General features: G+C 39.8%; 1 long non-coding RNA gene across 3 annotated transcripts in view; it reads right to left on the reverse strand.

Annotated features, from left to right (window-relative positions):
* LOC111251884 (uncharacterized) overlaps positions 1–17934 on the reverse strand; it is a 35045-nt gene that overhangs the window by 11221 nt on the left and 5890 nt on the right. The window contains exons 2-6 of one of the 3 annotated variants that reach the window (XR_015328071.1): positions 10301–10527; positions 9915–9979; positions 9494–9544; positions 6455–9206; positions 746–5394 (exon numbers count right to left, since the gene is read on the reverse strand). This is a non-coding gene — a long non-coding RNA (uncharacterized LOC111251884). Of the gene's footprint in view, positions 1–745; positions 5395–6454; positions 9207–9493; positions 9545–9914; positions 9980–10300; positions 17548–17934 lie in introns of all 3 variants that reach the window. The other 2 variants (XR_015328073.1, XR_015328074.1) reach the window with 2 other exon arrangements.

Genomic DNA, 17934 nt, shown 5'->3' on the forward strand with positions numbered 1-17934 from the left:
TCTCTTGACCTGAATATGCCCCTGAAATGATAAGAACGAAAACACTAATCAGACTAGACGTCGAGTTGTCGTGGTGCGTTAGCCACTTGTATGGGTTAACGTTCTGCATTGGCGATCAAACGGATTTCCAGCTGTTCGATGTACCGTTACCTTTGTGACGCATACGTTTTTCAACAGATTGTCTTAAAAAACCGAAGCTGAAGAGGAGTACTCAGGCTGTACCTCGTCCATAAGCCTAAGACTCTTTGGCCTCTTCAAACAAGGCTGCAAGTATAGTCGTACTATGACCTGTACATTCGCCGAAGACGGAAGGGCTGTACTATAGACTGAAGAATTTCAATCAGACGCTGCATTTGAGTTTCGGCATCCATCACGTTCGGCACAGGGGGGCTTTTCGGGAGCTTGCCTACGTTTAAGCCTCGCGACAAATTCCGGCGTTTGGCAGTCTGCGCAGTCGCAACTTCCGATGGTAAGGAATATTGGCATCGGTATCCGAGTTCGAATGATTCCGCCTTCTAATAATGAATGATTCAGACCCTTAAACCTTATGGGACGAAGTGGCCTGCGTGGCTACTGCGCATCTCTTTGAGCGCGTTATTATAATAACCATGTCTAGCAAACATACTGCCACGCCACTTCAAATCTCAGCGTTGCTAAAGATTATTACTAATAATTACTAATCAGGAAAGCAAGGAATTGAGGAAAATAAATGTTATTTTAATAGGTGCTTTTATGGCTGCCATACCGTTTCAAGGTCCTCTTGGAGAAACTCTCGATACGTACGGCAAGATCCAAAAGATTCTGGGCTTAAGTCCTTGACGCTCGAAGTGAAAATGCGTGATTCCGAGGAACTCGTTCTAGGGCTAAACATAAAAAAAAACATTATCCTGTTCCTATTTACGTTCACTACACATATATTGATAGAATAAAATAATAACTTCGATATATTTATCGACTGAAATGCCGAACTTCCTGGATGTTCTAAATAAGTCGGTGGCGAGGTAAAATTCACTGCATAGCAATCGTACTATGCAGGCGTATCTGAAAAGGCCGCGTGGCAACTCGAGTTCGGTTGATCGAGACAGTTTCTCCACCAGTGCATACGTTGATTCCGAATCAGCCAACTTAACAGAGGCTTCTAGGAGACGTAGTCGCTGCCAACTTAGGCTTCTACGAGTCATAGTCGTTACCAACGTAAGGCAGTTACATTATTCTCCACTAGACACAGTGTAAGGTCGCCCATCTGATGATTGTCATTAACGGAGATGCCTCCTCAGAGCAAAACAGTGCGCAGAGTAGAACTGCCGTAAGCTAAAAGGCCATGTTTCCGTCAGCGTGAGGATTTCTAAACTGTCCAGAGCCTTTAGGAGAAAAATCCCAGCCCTCTCACAGTTCCACTGTGTAATTCTCAGCGTCTCCTCAAGGTCAGGTCTTTTTGCAACCCTTGTGATCCTCGCGAGCGGCTCCATGATGTCCTTAACCGTTAGAGCGGGCAATGTGTACATTATGCTAGTTAAAAATTCAAGACATGCGTAATTCCGATGGTGAAGCATGTCATGGGCCTTAGGTCTAGGCACAGATCGAAATGAAAACATTGACTGTATGTATCTTCTAAAATGCGCCTTCATCCTCAACACTCGCAGATGCAGATATATTCCATATGTATCGGTTGTGTTTCTCATCACAACCCTGAAATGAAATAATGATGAAGCAGAATGATCAGATATTTTAAAAAGGACGTATTCTAGAGGCCAAAAAAGTGTCACCGTACGAATATCAAACCGCGATTGTGTTTGTGCCACACCTTAAGTCGAATAGTATAAATTGAGATAAATTAGAGTGGACATTGCGGATCAAAAATCAATTCTACTTTGTAAATTGGTGGACAGCCCTCAGCAGAAAGATCTGTCATAGCTTAAGGGTACTGCCAGCGAAAAACGAAAATCGCGTCTTGGCGGGAGAGATTGGATTGTAGAGGATTGTAGAGTAACATCTGAAGCCCTCACGGGCAAATACGCCGTCGCAATATAAATTACAGGGAAGAGCCTACTAGACCAGACTATTTCACGCGAACCTGTAATCACTATGGACAACAAACTCGAGTCGAAACAGCAAATCGAACAGCGCACGTTTTTTACGCCACACAGTTAATTAGATGGGGCTTCTGACCGAGACCTATGGAGATTTTTGTCGTAAACGCCTTAGGCATATTGCAAGAATGAGCTCAACCGTTCGCAAGATCGCAGCAGCTTTTGAGTTTCACTGAAAAAACACCTTAGCTTAGAAGCACGCGTATACCCATAACCTGGAACGTGTCACTGCAACGTTATTTACATATATTACAATACAATAGGTTCTGGTGATGCGAGCGAATTTAAGGTAGTACCAAGCAGTACACACATTTCAGGTAATTGGCTTTTTGTAAGGCACCATGCCTGGAAGTGAACGAAGTTTGTCATGACAATACTTACTGCTATATAACATATTATATTGGATACACGGAAATTATTGCAAGCTACTTATCCGTCGATAATACTTCTAGAAAAATGAACCATTGTTTTCAACAAAGAACGTGTTGCCTATTAATTTACACGGAACACATTGCACTTGCAGTTCTTCCCCATTTTTATAATCGTTATAGGTTACAGGTCGATTGGAAAAGTAGACGTTATACCGACTCCTCACTTAAGCGTATTTATGTATCCACGAACCACTGTGCTTAGGGTTAAACTATTTCAATCTTCAGCTTTGGACCCCTTCAACTTGCAAGTAGATACCGAGCTATAGCAGATCGACATCGCCGAAAAGCCTCACTCATGGGTCCTTCCAGGCAGGGGCTGTACCTTAAGTGAATGACAAAAATAAATTAAAAAAAAATGACGTCTAATTATGCAGGAAAGCAGTATTCAATTTTCCTATTTGTAAATGAAATCGTCGCTGCTATAAACAAGCGCTCATTCCTAAAACTATTCGACAAGCTCCGAGTCTACCCTCTTTATCCTGCGGATATACTTCTACATTCATGTAACAACGAATTTCGGAATACCATAGCTCGTGTGGCAATGTTAAAGAACCAGCTACACTTTCCCCAGCGACGGGTACCAGTTATTACTTGCTTACCGTGTGAGAAAGATATTCCACATTCACACAATTACCGTATTGAACAGCTACACGTTAATGTACCTATGCGCTTACATACGGAACCCGATAGAATTCAATCAAGGAGATTTACTTGGCCCCAATAACCTATGATGTAGCATTACTGCTGGTTCAGCACGGCCGTGTGAGTTTGATTCGAGCCCAACGAATTCTAAATAACTAACCGTTAACATAGTCCCTTCGCGCCTCGCTATTTCGCTTGCCGGCCGCGAGCTTCGTTGTGTCAGCGTCAGTGGGCCATAGAACGCTTTTGTTGCACTATGACAATGACGGAGCTGAGCTGGTAACGCGGGCTGGCGAAGTGTTCTCGCTCTTGCTGTTTTCATGTATTAAGATATACGCCTGCTCTGTTATTTGCCGCCGTTCGTTCGTTCGTTGGTTGGTTGGTTCATTGCAAGAGATTACTATGATCTGTGGCCTGCAATTCTTTTACGACGGTCAACGATTGCCTTAGGATCTCTATCGCCGCCACTGAAAAGGTGAACTCGAACAAAGCCCCTCGAACCCTGACGAATATTTAGGGACCACTCAACGGTCTACTACGTGCCCCATAGTCCATCGCTTCCAACACCAATAGCTTACGCCCAGAGCGCTAAAAGCTTTGGCCGTTGACTATGGGTTATCCCTGTCACGATCGTATGGAGGTGGGGCTGCGGGGAAGCCAAAAAGAAAAGAGTAACATTGGAGGAATTGCACTAGAGAAAATGGAGTGGGCATTGATTTTTATGTCGACGTCAGGGTATTGGCGGTCGAGGCGGTGAAATGGAATAGGGACGGGGCAATGGGCCAACGCGTCTCACGCACACAGTCCGATTCAACGTCAGAAACGAAGTGTAAAGACGACCGACGGAAGGCTGCAAGGAAACGAGGCCGATGAAAGCAGTAAGCCTGGGAAAACTTCGCGGCATCGAGAACTAAACGAAGCATAGTTGATTTGAGAGGGCATCGAGATCGACGCCCTTGCTGTTCTTGCCCTTCGCCTTGCCTCGCCTGAAGTCTTTTCCCAGTTCGCTGCTGATCGTACAGATAGCCGTCACCCAGCTGCAGATATCGGGCCAAGCCCAAGTCAAGAAGAATATTGTACTCCACGCTTCGCCTACTTAGCGTGCTTGACGGACCCAGTCCGCCAAGCTGCCACTCTACCTCTCTGCCGGTCACTCATTCTGGACTAATCAAGATTTCTCGGTTACAATCAATGGTTATAATCAGGCAGCTCTTGAAGCACCAAGAGCAACACAAGTATAACATTGTTGTTACCGTTGTAGCGTCGTTTGTGCGTACTTTGCAATAGGTTCTGGTCGGCCTTGCGAAAAGCTTCTTTGCACAAGCGATTATCCATTCTGTTTATGCTAATCTCTGCTGTATGAGTGTATCTGTGTTAATCAATATAGCTTTTACGGTAGAAAAAATGTTGTATTATTTTTAACAACAGACAAATAAAAACAATTAAGTTTTAATGACAGTGATTTCTGAATATTAGAAATATCTCAATTGAAACAGAAAATTTCCGTTATTTTTGAACATACATGTGTAATTAAAAACGCTCCTGTAACCTTATGATAACGGGATATTTTGCACGAATAAACTATTATTATCGCAAGGCAGACAGACAACTACATGATCTCATCAGTCCTAAGATTAGGATTGCCTTCGATGATGCTTGCTGCTAACACTTAAAGACGAATCTATATGATTCACTGTTTCTCTCTGTAGCTCTCGTGCTATTGACGACAAATCAACTTTGATTTAGATAACAGCGGCAAAAAGAAAACACTGCGGGCACTTGGATTCGTAAATTTAATAAGGGAAGTATTTTTGTATGTTATACGAGTATGGCTGATGTAGATGATGTAGTCCAGCACAAATGCATAACTTGAAATGGGGTGTCTAAGAGGCACTGAACTGTTTAAAAAGTGACACATTTTAGGTAATATGAATTGCGTCGAGAGGGCGTTGGTATCGATTGAAAGTTGAAATAGCGGGAATAGCCGATATATTGAAATTGTTTAAGTAAAAATTCGATAAAAGTTTCAATTATAGTGTTAAGAGAAAGGCTGCCCAGGCCTCTAGAAAAAGAAGGAGCTGTTCATGGTCGAGACGCGAGATAAATGATTCTGGAAATCTCGATGTAAAGCTTCCTCTTCATAGTGGTAAGAAGTGGAAGGAGTTGATGAAATTTCTGCGGAAGTTGATCGAGACTGATACGAGAGTACCCGCGATGTCATCGTCAAGGATCTAAAAATTCATTCATGCAAAAAAGCTTAGTGTGTAGAACTGTTAGAGCTCGAGTAGCGAAGCAGAGCCATTTTTAAAATGGCTGCACACGGATAATTAAAAGTCGATCACATGCAACCACAAAGCGCGAATACATAAATCTACCCTATACTATGTGATAAACTCCGGAGTGGCACCAAACAAGGTGATACTATGTGCTTGGTGGGACTGGTGCTAACTTCTAGCAAAATAGTTTATTCGGACAAGTATTGTCTGCAACTAATAAGATTATAACAGGTCAGAAGAAAAAAAAAATCGACGGGAACTAGCAAACAGAGAACACGTCGTTTTCCACCATATGAAACATCTTCAACAAAATCCCAGAAAGCCTAAATGGGAAACTCCAAAGCAACCATCATATATCTCGCATCTTGCATCATCCGACTATCATCATGTTCCGGTTTCTATAGAACTTCCTGGATAGTATTAATTTCGTTTTAATTGACGAATGCAAAAATAATCTGATACAATTTTAACTTACAAATAATCAATATGATCCATATGTATTCGACAACCTATATATATATATATATATATATATATGTACAAAGAACCAATCCCATATATACTGAGAAATTTGTTGGGATACATTAGCTCTCCTATGCCCTAAATGCATACTGCACACCAACACGCTTATAGCAAGCGGTGCAGGTTTTTTCCTTAAAGAAGGAGTTTGTGTTAAGCACATGACGCATGCCCATTTGGACAGAGAGCCGCCTCCATTCGATGTACGTTAACGTTAGACTTTAACGTAAAAAATATAATCATAAAATAGACTTCATTTTTTCTAGGAAAAAATTAGTGGCGAAGTCATGTTGTTGGTTGATGAAAGCTCGGCTCGAACGAAGTTCAGCAGCGATGCCATATATGTGGAGTCAGTGCCCACGGTGAAGTGGTAACTATACGAATTTGATGAGTTAAGCAGACTAACACAGCGTCCTATTTATTCGCGTGTGGCAATTGCTCGTTTTAATAAAATTATATCTAAATATCACGGCATTTTTTCGCGTGGGAATCATACCTATCAATGTGTGGACCCCATACTAGAAGAGGGATTCGCTGACGTGCCATTGGTCAAATACGACGGTCCTAGGAAACTGTAAGCCATTCATGGGGAAGAAGAAGTTACCAGATGATATATAGCAAGCGAAAATTAATGAACCACTTAAGGAATACCTGTTAACTCTGCTTAGCGGCTTTGGTAAATTGCAGACCAGCGCGGCCATTAAATATTTAAGAACAAAATCGCCTCAAATTACCTTGATGTTGATATAGCCGAAATAAGTGACGAGGATTCATGACGACAATTAGGGGCACAAAAATGTGCCAAAAACGCTACGACGCCTCTTGTCGTCTTCATCCTTAGAAACCGTTCAGGCTCTGTATCACTGGAACACAGGCTTTCGACCCAACTGGATCAGAGTGATGTCGTCAAAGGTAGCGCGCTTCGTTATAACTCGAAAAATTATTTCGTACGATCTATTTAGCATACAATTTGAGCTATTAGTGACAGCAAATGAGCTCCATCAGTTAAGCTTTGGAAGGCTGTGCGTAGTGTTCAACGTGATAGGTATGAACGGGGTTCGCAGCGTTAAGAGGAAACGCCAACAAAATAAATTCTCTCTGTTCTAAGCATCAGTACAGGAAAGGCTTAACTTTTATCCACATTCGCGCGGATATGCTCTCGGTTGTGGTTCTCTGGAACCGATGAGGGGTTTGTGTAAACTTAGTTTAACTAGTGACTTCGGCAGTATTTATGAATGCGGAGTGGCAGGCTTCACTGGCGATAAACCTATAACTGGGATTATCCTGTCGAAGCAACCGAGCCCTGAAGAGGATGAATAGCAGTCACTCGACGAGATCTTCGGTGTGGGCTGTATCTCTGACAAACGAGTTCAGAAGGAAAGTAAGCCTGGGCACTAGTCTCTCCATCTCGAAAGACGATCATGACTAAATAGCGTATTGTCAGCCATCTGGTAATGCTTGGGGATACTATTATTAACACAGTTTCAAAGCTTGACGAGATTAGTTCAGCGGAACTTATCCTTATTATACTGGTCGTTATGAAACGAAATTTCGAAGATAAAGGCGTGTACACCGATGCACTTTTTGCCATACTCCGTTCAATCGAGACAACCTGGTTTACGTTGTATTTATTTCAAGAAGTTCAGAACTGATAGTTTTCGAGCCGAGCAGTAAGTGCATAAGCGGGGCTTCTTCAAAGGAGGCATCAAGCTACATGAACTGCGACGCCGTTTCGAGTTATGCTCGGTAAATTATGACGAATTTGGAAACTTTAATTAACTGAAAAAGCCGGTCGACCCGATGTTTTTGTGATTAGTTCTTAAAAAGGGAAGAAAAAGATATTGTATATCCCGCTACAAAGAGCTTGTCGAGTTTTTTTTTTGCGAAGTAATACTACGTACCGAAGACGGGCATGTTATCGACCACCACGTCATTAAGATCTACATTTACGGCTTTCTGAAATCAATTGTGAATCCTTGCTGATTTCATGAGAATAACGAAAGAAAGGATGAGTCGACCAAGATAATTATACGCCACCCAGACGCTGTCACTTTTGAGTACTGGAAGGCCGAAGTGTCTGACTTACACCGGTCGCTGTGAACAGCTTTTATAGGTCAAATAGATTCTCCGAGCTAGCCTCCTCGAGAGAAACTAGCTACGCAATGGCCCATCGGAAACATAGCATGCGAAGCGCGCCTGGTATAATTTGCATAATTTTATATAATAACGGTATAGCTTTGATGTAAGTTTAGTATTCATATAGATCTTCTGGATAAAATCAGACGACTATTTTCCGCCAAAGAAGACAGACTCGATACGTTCACTTTATTTGTTGTCAATTTAAATTAAGCACGAGTTATATGTACGTATAGGTTCCTGCATAGCAGCATTTAACCAATACGTTACCAATATATATATATATAGACGCTTAACAACTAAATGTTCGAGCTTTACGTCTGGTCCTGACATTAGGCATCGTGGCCAAAATTTAGTAATCAACTCGAGAGTCGTTCATTTAAATGTTATGGACAGCCATGAACGTCTTGACCAATACAAACCCTTAAAACAGGGAATTTTGTTGAGGAAATATTCAAACGGCTTTTGACCTATCATTTGTAAGTTGTCTTTTAAAACATTACTATCAGTAACAATACCCGAAGGAATCGTGCTGAAGTTTTTGTGTATGCGTATAGAATAATGCTATTTAGTTATTTTAAGTTTCGGCTTTTACTAAACAAACAAAGTTAGCAATTATTTACTTGTCACTATTCCATATGGAGGTTTAGAAGATAGCTTTCCTCGGATTAATAACAACCGGCTAATCTATTTTTGTCTTCTAATGTGACTAAATAAAGAAACAATAGAAGAGTAATGTTTCCATATTAAGCATGAGTAACTGTTAAATATATTGAGATGTGAGATCTAAAGTTTCTAAAGTGACCTAACGTACTCTTGTAGTGAGAATGAGCAAAGTGGCTAGAATATATTATAGATTTCGTGTTTGAAGCGATGTACGCTAGGAACGAGATAATACTTCCCTGTAGTTTAATAGCAATCTTCTGTGGATTTCATATTTCATTGGTCTACCTTTTTGATGCCGACGGAGTTAAAAAAAAAAAAAAATAGCGTCTACTTTGGCAGGACCCTATGTGATGCAAGACGTTCTATCCACAGTCCCTTTCGTATATACTGCCACCGAAGCATTTTCATTCCTCCGCGGTAAGCTAACGTTCGCATCAGATACTCCGCTTTGAGTTAGGAAAGAATAAGAAAAAAAGAACGAAAAAATGAAGACATATTTATGGTAACTCCTCAACAATAGAATAAAACTACACAGTACGAAGTCAACGAACTCAATATATAATTTTTACTATTAATAGCTAGAAGCTGCTTTGAGTCTCTTACTTAGTACCTCGTATTATAAGCTAGCCAGTAAAACTAAATGCAATATCAGTTTGTAAGAAGTGTTACTCTTGACCATCGCTACTACTTCTTTCCCATATGGTTATAAAACATGGTATCTACGATTACTTACTGAAGATGGTGAAAACGTCATCCGAACCCCCAGAAGAAACAGATGATATCACTACAATAAAAACAACATAAACTATTTAAAAAAGCATTTTATGTCAGAAGATGGAAAAGTGTAAGTTCATTGCTTTTTTTTTATAGGTATAATACGGACATATAACCTGTAAGTAATAAAGAACATTTTATTATATATTAAATTTACTAAATTTATGTTTTGCATTGCGCGATAGATAAATGACACTTTTAATTTAGGATTGATGAAATCAGCGGCCTAAGAAAGCTTCGGGAAAAGTGTGCAAATATTCTTTCGAAGCAATATACAAGTACTATATTTAGAACGAAGAGATTTGTTTCTGTTGTTTAGAAAGAGGCTCTGAACGTCATTTTTATCACGTTCTTTTGATGTTTCACTAAATCGAAATTACCTTCAGCACAGACCGGTGGTAGATGATGGCCACGGCTGATCTATGCGGTAAGCGCACGACATCTGCTGGAATAAGGAGCAAAACAATAAACAGTCTATGTCCCTTCAATGGCTGACACTTTCATATCTATTCAGTCAGCGCTTTTGCATAAAAACTAAGTTACTGGTAACATTCAGACAAGTTTTCTGTATCTAAAAAGTCTACACCTAGAACGTTAAGGCCGACTGTTTATTTATACTTCTGTTTAATTACTTAAACAGGCCGAATCAGTGACTATTAGTCCGCTGCCAGGTACACAACAGCAACATTTACAAACCCTTAATAAATGAAAGATATTTTTAAGCTGTTCTGTACGATGGATAAAGTTATGGCCTGTACATACTTACTTCTTCGGCTTGTTCCAGAACGCTGACCTCTCACGCTTAGGTGTAAATTTCACATTTTCGGCGTTTGGTGCTCGATCAGTCTCTATGACTCCTCCATGTAGGTTATAAGACCTAAGCTTGGGTACTGGGCCAAGACCACGAGAGTGCGCTATTCGCGAGGAAGCGAAGTGCAACCAGCTGAGCTTTTCCACGAAGAGATTTTCACGAGTCCACGAAGCAGCTAGAAACTTTAAACGGCAAAGGAGAAATGCTGCAAGGGCCGTCCGCTTATTAGGGAAAAGCTGAATCAGAATGGACTTTATTAGCCGCTAGTAGTGAAATGCTATTTCGGTCAATAGACGTCCAGTACGTGTATAATAAATTAACCAGTTAAATAAGCTTTGTAAATAAAATAACCGAAGACGTGGAGCTATTGTGTATACAGAGTTACGAGTTTTTGCTCGGCTTCTCATTTAGATGGTAGAAGGTGTCTACTATGTGTCTTGTTGCAAGGCTACAGAAGGCTAAAGCTCTTTTTAGGGCTTCTTCAAAAGATTTAAGTAACTTGTGTACAACGTGGACTTATAGCAGACAAAAGTGAAATATTCAATAAAGAAGAGGTTAAGTTTACAGTTGCAAAAACACAAACTTATATATTCGATGCTGTATTTATGTCAACCGGAAACCTACTTCCCTGTGTTATAAAAGGTCTACATTCTCCTATATCCAGACCTACGTTCTTTCTTACTGTAAGCCTATTCTTGCTCCACCCTGTATAAGGGGAAAAGGGACCTGCGTATGCTAAACCAGACCTGTATGGTAAGTATGTAAGGAGTATACTCTGCCGTATAAAGATATATAATGAGATCGGCCAAAACTGGTAGCTCTGTGATTTTTCTACGTATAACCGTTTAATTCCAAAGGTTGACACCGTGCAAGTCAATTAAGACAAAGTAACAGATATGAAATAGTTCAGATTGTGACACCTAATCGAATGTTTGTCTTCCGGTAAAATGTTATCTGTTCTATAGAAGCATCTTCAGCAAATGTTTCGCGCTAAATCACTGCCCACATCTTCAAAGCTTTATATAATAGTTATACGTGTAGTATATATATATATATATATATATAATAACAAATAGACGGGTGGAATTGATCTGTAATATGCCCTCACCGTACGTAAAATGAAAAGTGATATTGGCCATGCGCTTATGCAAGATTACACACGCATAAGTAATCAAGCTATGATTTTAGATGTTGAACAGAAAACATGTTCCCACTACATATCGATCCTTACTGATGATTTTGACTGTTTCATTGAAAACACACACTATCCTTCAAAGTATCCTTTTTGCATTTCAATAATAGCAATAGCGATAAGTAATAGTGTTTGAAGTTGAGTCCGCGTTGAGCCCTGAGGGACATTTCGCGCTTTATTCTGTATCAGCTTATATTCATAGAGTCGTACAGGTATGAGGTCCAGTAATTGCTGAGCGAGACGCTATGTTGTGGTTGTGGAGCCTATCGATCCGCAGAATGAAACGCGAACAACGAGTTGCTACCTTCTGGTGTGTATTCGGCTATATGTATGTACGCTTCAAAGGCCGCAGTTCCGGCTGGTGCAAAGAGAGGCTTCTTTCAAGTAGGTCCTGTTTCGACATACTGGAGTCGATCGTTTTGGCTAGACAAAAGTTATTGGGATCGGGTAAACCCGAAGTTGTAGCAGGATGGTGACAACGTGTAGTACAGGCGATAAGACGTGTGCATTAGTTACGAACATTAGCTAAGTTTCAAGGCTTCAGTGTCACATGGTTTAAACAAATGGCAACGGGAGCGGTCAAGCTTTTTCTGGCGCTATCTACCGGGTCATTGTGTTGAGGTGCTTCTAGATTGCACTTCTCGAGCGAACGCAGTTTAGTTATTACTTGCACCAAGTCTTCAGGTAACTGCAACTATATGTTGATTGAATGACATCGCGAAATAATGAATTTTAAGCGAAGGATATCGTTTAGCGATATGTGAGTAAAATGTACATAGTTGCTATAAAATGGCGTTTCAATGTAAATGATAGTATTAAATTACTCACTTCTTTTTATACCGTGTATAAATTAGAAAGTAGTTAAATAGAATATACATTAACTGTGACAAATCCACATAGAGACGCAAGAAAGAACGTAGTGCCTGAAGTTCAGTAACCTTTAATGTTTGCTTGTAGGGTCAAACTTCCTTTCAATCTATCGGTGACCCTATCTAGTACCTGCCTTTTTCTCTACGTTAGTTGAAATTAAAGCTGAAGTAAAGCAATTATATGGAAATTTTCATTTATATGTATTGAAATAGGTGGAACAGCTTACTGCAAATCAATTAGGTACTATTATCTGTGGTATCTGTGCTTCTTTGTGTCAAGGTAGTCGTTCACGGTCCATTCTCTTATATAAACATGAAGAACAGTTGATGAATAAGAGTATACGAGGAACTTGATAAGAAATTAGCACAGTAAAGTGACCGTCTGCTATCATGCGCATGATCCGTAAATTTGCTTCACACTCTATTACTATGATCTATATTCATGAGTTCAAGATCAGCCTATCTAAATATATCTCAACTTACTGAATTTGTAATAAGTGATAAAACCAATTGGTTGGCAAAAGCAGATAGCGTATATTTGAGTGCACGTAATGCCCACAATTGGTTTTGTCTCCATGCAAATATAGGTAACAATAGGCGAGGATAAAAATTAGGTAGGGGTGAATTTTAACGTTTACTTTAGACGACCCGTTCATTTTTGTGAACTTGATTTCCTGAGCGGAATCCTAAAAGTGGAAGTTCGATGAAAAGTTTCGTTAAACATTCCCGAAAGCATATTTTTATACAAAATATGCTTTATTCAAGCTTCAAAAAACTGGAGAGTAGCTAATAAAGTAATGCAACTTTTGTGCTGCTAGCTAAACATGTCTGGCATTGGACTTATAACTTTATGTTGCCAGATTAACTATAATTTGTTTATATATATAGCCACGCACAATAGTCGAAAATTAATTAAATGCATAGAACTTATACAACTACTCCAACTTTCCAGATAGAATTCAACATTCTCGTTGTCTCCATATCTATCAAGCCACGGATAAAATCAGCGGCTAAGCTGTAGTCAGCAGCGTCGACACGTACGTATCCAATGCGATATGATCTTCTCTTTCTTGTGATTACGAGGTCTTCCCCACTCTTGCAACTATGAGCAACCCTAGAGAGACAAACTGAGTTGCGGAGCATCATCTGATTTCAGAATCCACACTCGTAGAACCCCGAGAAATCAGCAACCAGATACTGGTGAGCACGAGTGGGACAAGTCCGTTACAAAATGTAATGCTAAATATGTACTGAGTCGCTTCATATAATAACAGAATGGTGATACGTTTCCGTTTTTAAGCGCCGCTATTTGCTACAAAAGATATTAGCTAAGGGAGTACAGCTTCCAGTTAGGAGCACATGAGATGTTTCTGACGCAGAAAACGGATGATCCTCAACGTCGTGTAGCTCCGCGTCGGTTATCCAAGACTACCAATGCGCGATAGCACTATGATCAGCAAAACGAAGCTTGTGGCTTTCAGGGGCGTGGTTTGTGATCCGCAACCTGGTAGTTCCCTGGACCGTGTCCAGCTTTTCGCCGTCCCCATTTCAACAAGATATGCAGTGTCGCCATAGCGCAAAGTATTTATCTGACCTAGAAAAACTGTTTTGCGGAAATGCATACACATATAGAATATTTTAAGGCACACATTCGGATAATGTAGGACCGTTAGAAACGAGCTTCCTACGGTAGGTCTTATTAAACATTCAGTCCATACCAAAATCGCACTTTTAATTTTTCCAATTGTTTTCTTCGCAGCAAAGCATCCTAAAACAGACGAATCCGACAAAGTTATCTATATTCGACAGGATCTCAACTTGTCAAGGTCCGAGATCGAGTTATCTATTAGCGTGACGCATGCGGCCGTCAATAACATAGGCTGCGCAACAGGTATGGGTAATGAAAGGAACATGTTAGAATGTTGAAGATGGGAACACTCAAGCTTCTTTGCTTTTTTAGCACGCTGGAAGATGAAAATGTCCAAAAAATAGCTAGCATTTTTTTGGGAGGATACCTTCTAGTTGTTGCCGCAACATTTTTGAAGATATAAGACTTCCTTCAATTTAAGGTCGACTGCTTTATATTTGTTGAATTCACGCGACGAATATGCTGCAAATACGTAGCTTTAACCTTTCATTTTGTAAGTAACGTTTGTACGTAGGTAATTATTTATAAGTAACCGTACTTATAAATAATTACCTACGTACGCTATGAACACGCAAAAATTTAGTGCAATCGCTTAGCGCAACACGAGCAAAAATTTGTAAAAAATTTTTTTTATTAGAAATCGTACGAATAAGGTTCCAAAGGTTTGCCACCTTTGGTACTAGTTTAATTTACCGCTACACTTTCTTAGCGTGAGATTGTAACGCCTCTGACACTGTGTAAGGAAGTCAAAATCACCTTTTCAATATAGCGTCAAGAACATGCCCCCATTAGGTTGTTTAATGGGGACGTATCTTGTTAAGTTTATCTGGGATTTCTCCAAAAGGTCCGTGCAACAGCATGGAACCATATGTCATGGTAACCACTTGCCTCCGCCGAAATTTAAACCCTGCATGTTCATGCAGGTATGATGGTAGATACAGACTAAGTTGACCGCAGGGACATCTTGACTTTCTATAATTTGATCAAGCTCTCAACAATCAAACAAGTAGGATTGAACTGATGAGGAAAAGAACGCAAAGTATAAAAAGTGTGCAGGCACATTTTTTTAAGGCTGAATTTCTAATTTGTTTGGTGTTACCTTCATTAATTCTGGTGAAACTCTGCATACATAAATTAAAAACTTACCGTCTAACACATATACATACGTACAAGTGTAGCTCTCGTACGGAAAATTCCATGTACGAACCCGTCTGGAGTCTTTTTGCAAGAAGTTTATTTTCTTAATAAACAAATAAAGGATCCAAGTGTCTAGCTTTAGTAATCGATTGCTGTACATTAGAAAGCTCAAGGTCTTAGCCTGCCAATTCGGCAACTTCTCGTTAATTTTTTTTACAAAAAATACGAGCTAAAAATTTGCGTAACAATAGGCTTAATTCGCAATATTTGACGACAGTGCAAAAATCATTTTTCTTTGCTTTGCTATTTAAACTCAGGCCAAATTATCCAATGTCACGTAGTGGATAAGGCTGTCATTGGGCGTTACATTAAGTGGACTTGATACCGATTACAAGTAAGTTAGCATTAGCCAGTTCAAACAAGTTACTTTCATTACAAGCGTACGATGGCCTTACTCGTAATCCTTGTGCTAGCACTTCTCCGAATTAATTTACTTTTAGTTTATACATGCCGGCTCTTAAACTTGCAGTGGAACTTCTTTGTGTATCAGGTGCGTTATAATTTTTAATAAAATTGTTTTTTTTTTTGCTGAGGATCGCTATTTGTGATAAATACATTACCGTCGACACGCAGCCACCACGCGAGCTGTTATAAACACGTAACTGATGCGCGGCATGGTGTACCGCCCACGCTATTCACCAGAGATAACGCACCATCGAGTTCTACGTTTGTACTTTCTTAGATCGTCTTCTAAAAAGGTGCTAGATTTTTTAGATGCACTGATTCCATTCAGGACAACGTAATCAAATTTAGCACAGCCAGGATTCGTTATTAATATCCTTAAGTAGCGATTTAATTTAAACTGTAACTTTGACTCATTGATGTCCATTACGTACTGAACGGTACCATTACGTATGAGCCGAGATTAAAATAATCAAATGGCTATGCTGAACGCTACAGTTGAACAAGCTGTTTAAACGTAACAACGCATCAACGACCTCAACTTGGTTTTCGAACTTCGTGCCTCATCCTGGCTATTGGAAACAGTGTTGTTTCACTGGAACAGGCGAGATAGTTTCGTTTCTAATATGATATGTTTAACTCGGTGCCATATGCGTGCGAGGTTCACTCTGGTCGCCCGTCAGGGAACGATTGTTTTGAGCAAACGTCGATTTGCTTGTTCCAATTGGTTCTACATAACGTCCAGTATCCACTGATTCTACCTGACGTTATAACAATCAGACGCCTATCGAGTGCTAACATTGTAACCTTTCAGTAGAGCTCTCAGAAGCTACCAGCACAGCTTACGTCCATCGATACGACACGCATAAATTAATCTGTACATTCCTCTTATTTCATTTATTTCTTGAACGCGTTCATATTTATAGTTACGCGAACGGCTTTCTGGAGACAACTAAATTGATTCTGCTCGATTGTGATGAAATAAGTAAATGTTTAACAGGACAACTTTTAGGTGTCCTAGAGATTTCACACGACACCAATGGTCTATGTTGGGCGTCTCTTTTTGGCTCATCCAGAACAGGCTCGGGTCTTCTGAAACGTGGACAGAATTCGTACCTTGCCAAACGTGTCAGCCTTCGAGCAAGATTTCTTCTGCTTCTTTCTGTTTGATATACAGTAGAAGATCTCTTTTGACTAAGCGTACTGTTGGCCACAATGCTCCATGAAGACAGCAGCTTCAACTTCGCGATTCGTCATAGCACGGCCGTTGTCTTGCCAGTCGGGTCTATTTATGATAATGTATATATATATATATATATTGTCTTGCTCTATTGATACACACGTTGCACAACGAGAGAATTCGAACCAGCGACGCTATGGACGCTTAGCGTACGGAAAGAGGGTCGATTATCTGTAATGCTGCAGTCCCTGCTAGTTTTAACTAAAATCAAAATAAGGTGAAAGTTATTCTTGCTTTCGAATATAATAGGTTATAATAATTGATTGTGTTGACTTTAGGAAAACTTCTTTTTAGGAAAGAGATAAAATAATCTAGCTATCAGAATGAATTTTAATGAAATTGTCCATGAAAACATTTTGTGACTTTCCCGCCTTTTATCAACAATGCATCTACTATTACAACTATAGATAGCAAAACCTATGCAATCAAGCCCTTTTGCTATAAGCGTTACGTCAGATAAAACGTATTTTACTATATAATGACCATGATAATTATGACGGATGATGAGGACGTTAAACAGTATCGATCAGCTTATACGGTACGTTACCCTATTTATACGGTAATTGGCCAATAGTAGTATATGTCGTCCTGCCATTTCGGCTCTGGTCCGGTTGAAGTCTTCGAAGAACAAACTTACGTCGTGTTAAGTAAAAGCTGATAAGAAATAACAGTGGCATTTAAATTATACAAGTTACTTCATGAACGCCTGATATGAGGTGGTTAAAATTATAATTAATTGGTTAACCGGAGCAAAGTTTGAAGCTTTATAATGGCTGTACTGATTTTTTCGCCGGTAGCTAGTATTAAAAAATAGACAATATTATTGTATTTACACGAATCTTAGGTTATTTATGTACATGTTTCAGTGATCGATGCAGGCATCGTTGTCTAAAATTAAATGAATGATATTGAAGTCAAAATTTAAGATTTTTGAATGGTCGTATTTGCCAAACCTTTAGAACCGAATTCTATGGGGGCATATGCCAGAGCCGCACGCACAGCAGCCGTGATATGAACGAATTTTAGTTAGATAATTGCAGC

This window comes from Varroa destructor, unplaced genomic scaffold (assembly GCF_002443255.2).
Source record: "Varroa destructor unplaced genomic scaffold, Vdes_3.0 BEIS01000005.1, whole genome shotgun sequence".
Taxonomy (NCBI): Eukaryota; Metazoa; Arthropoda; class Arachnida; order Mesostigmata; family Varroidae; genus Varroa; species Varroa destructor.